Here is a 3,015-nt window from a genome sequence, read left to right as displayed (position 1 = left end):
CAAAGAATAAGGATTTTGTATCACGAAAAACACCGGGTAGGTAAAAATTTTTGATCGTGCCTGTACAGTCAAGTATCGGCTTCTGATGTCTGTTATTTTGGTTTTTATCTAAGATTTTACTTATGCTATTTGAAGGAGTCTTGGAAAATACTTTGTATATCATATTCTAAGAGGTTGAATATTTCCTTCAATCATCTTGCAACATAATTTCCAGCTGAAATTCTTTATCATTTACCATGCAAGGCTTATTTTTTCTTCAAGACTAGTTTCTTGTTTTCCTTTTTGAAATTGAATATAGACATGAAACCTACCATTCTATGGCCACTATATGTACTTTATACATAACCGTAAGAATTGCTAACGTTGTTGCTCTCATCTACTGTACTAATATGAAGTCTATTTAGTTGTTGCTTCATTTGGACTTCTCTGGGTCCATTAACGAACTACACGCTTTTCTACAAAAATTAATACTATTACCTCAGCTCGCTGGCTGAGTGGGTTAGGGCGTCGTTACTTGCGGCGAAGGTCGAGGTGAGGGCGGTTCGAATCCTGCCACCAGCGAAGTTGAACCAAGGGTATGGTTCAATAAATTCCACGCTACAAAGCCCTCTGTGATGAGCACCGTCCTAGCCTCCCGATAAGGAGGGGGAGTGTGTGTCGTCAAACCATATAAAAAAATATATATATATATATATTTCCCTCACCAACTCCAATCTTCTCAAGGCTCGATTGCCCTCCCATGTTCTTACCCCTTTAGTACTTGATATATCACTTCACCTAAGCTACTACAGGACAATTTCATTGTCTGAACTCAGACAAGTTGGTGCATAAACCTGATTTATTTTCAGAGTATAACTTTTACATAGTCTCATCACAATCCAAGCTACCCTATCTGGTATATTAATGCACTTCACTATGTTATCGCTAACTTCTCGGTTTATCATAAATCATGCTCCACTAGATTTTTCCTTCTCCTTACATCTAAACTAGAACAGGTGGGGTCTGACATAGTTGCATCATCTTTAATTCCTCCTTTGGGACTTTCTTACGTTGTCCTAGTTGATGCTCTCCAGTTCTTCAATCAAACCTCTCCAGCTTGTGGTCTTCTGTCAGGGTTCTAACGTTTTGAGTGTAGACCCTCATCTTGTTTAGGTAGCGTGATGTTCAAGACTTAAATCTGCTGGGGCAGTGTTTGTTCGAAATTCGATGTCACACTGCCCATAAGTACAGGAGGTAATGCAGTTGGACCTTTAGGGAACTGTGATATAACAGGAACCCCCATTTTCACATTGTGCAAACCACGGCTATTACCTAGTTTCTGATGATATATATCTTTGGTACCACCATATTCAGTGTATTCGATGGAGCCCTATATCTACAGGGTAACCAATGATACCAAATATATCTATGCAGAACGTTCGCCATCAGGGACGTGCCAGTTAGCAGTGGGTCTAGCAATTGTGTATACAAGTTGATATATTGTGAAGGCGGTAGGAGAGAGGAAATGGAATTGGGCAGCGAAATTAGCGCAAAAGAGTGATGGGCGATGGAGCAAGCGTGTTATTGATTGGACGCCGCAAGATGGGAAGCGTGGAAAAGGGAAAGACAAAGAGGGGAGAGACACAAGATAGAGAAGTTTGCAGGAGTGACGTGACAGAGGTTGGCGCAGTCGTACGACTCACGAGATGGTATGCGAGAGGCCTTTGTTCAGTAGTGGACTCTTGAATGGCTTACTTATTAATTGATTGATTGATTGATGTTGGTTTAAAAAGTTCTTCGATAGTCTTATGATATCATCTGTTGATGGAAGATGGCAGTTATCCTTATTTTGAAAGATAAAAATAAATCATCATAATTTTCATCACACATATCTGGAACACGGTAAGGCTACAGCAACTAAGGTATCATCTGTGAACAAATAAGGTTTACAAGGCAAAGTTGTCGTCAAACATTGGCATCTGGCTGTATCTTAGGTGGCTGAAGGCGGGTGAACTGTACTCACTACATTTTGAAGTTTCTGTTCTGGCCACTGACAGACGATTTCATTCAGCTCAGTGAGATCCTTGTGCCTAAAGGACGTCTTGAAGAAAAGAGAAAGTAAAGGAAGATGAGAGTGAGGATATAAGAAAAGGAAATGGGGAGAGAGCGGATGTAAAAGAGGAGGAATGAGGACGAGAGAAGGGATTGGGGGATGAGAGTAGGGGGGATGGGGAGGAGAGGAGAGGCAAGGAAGATGAAATGAGAAGAGTAGGAAGGGAGATAAGAGTGGAAGTGGGATGGTGGAGGGACGGGGGAGGAGAGGAGGGGGAGGGAAAGTGAGAGGAAAGGAGGATGACAGGAGGAGGAAAGGAGGATGACAGGAGGAGGAAAGGAGGATGACAGGAGGAGGAAAGGAGGATGACAGGAGGAAAGGAGGAGGACAGGAGGATGACAGGAGGAGGAAAGGAGGATGACAGGAGGAGGAAAGGAGGATGACAGGAGGAGGAAAGGAGGATGACAGGAGGAGGAAAGGAGGATGACAGGAGGAGGAAAGAGGGTGAGAAGAGTGGGAATGGGGGTGACAGGAGAAAAAAGGGTGAAAGAAGCCGGAATGGGAATAAGAGCAGGGTGAAGGGGCTGAGAGGGGGAAGGGGGTGAGAAGAGGAGGAGGGAGGGGGATGAGGGGAAGGGAAGAGGCACGAGAGGAGGAAAGATGCATAAGAGGAGGAGAAAGGGGGGTGAGATGGGAAGGAAGGGGAATGAGAGGAGGAGGAAGCAGGATGAGAGAGGAAGGAGGAAAGGGAAGAGAGGGGAAGGAGGAAGGGGGATATGAGAAGAAGGGGGGAGGGGGAGGAGAGGAGGGAGGAAGGAGAGGGATGAATGGGAGAATAGGGATGAGAAGAGGAGGAGGAGGAAGGGGGATGAGAGGAGGACGAGGAATGAGAGGAGGTGAAAGTGGGATGAGAGGGAGGTGAAAAGGAGGAAAGATGGAGGGGAGGGGAAGGGGAGATGGAGGGGAGGGGAAGGGGAGATGGG

The sequence above is a fragment of the Oratosquilla oratoria genome, chromosome 1, assembly GCF_046742065.1.
Source record: "Oratosquilla oratoria isolate Oo_2021 chromosome 1, ASM4674206v1, whole genome shotgun sequence".
NCBI lineage: Eukaryota > Metazoa > Arthropoda > Malacostraca > Stomatopoda > Squillidae > Oratosquilla > Oratosquilla oratoria.
Note: the sequence above shows the minus strand (reverse complement) of the source record.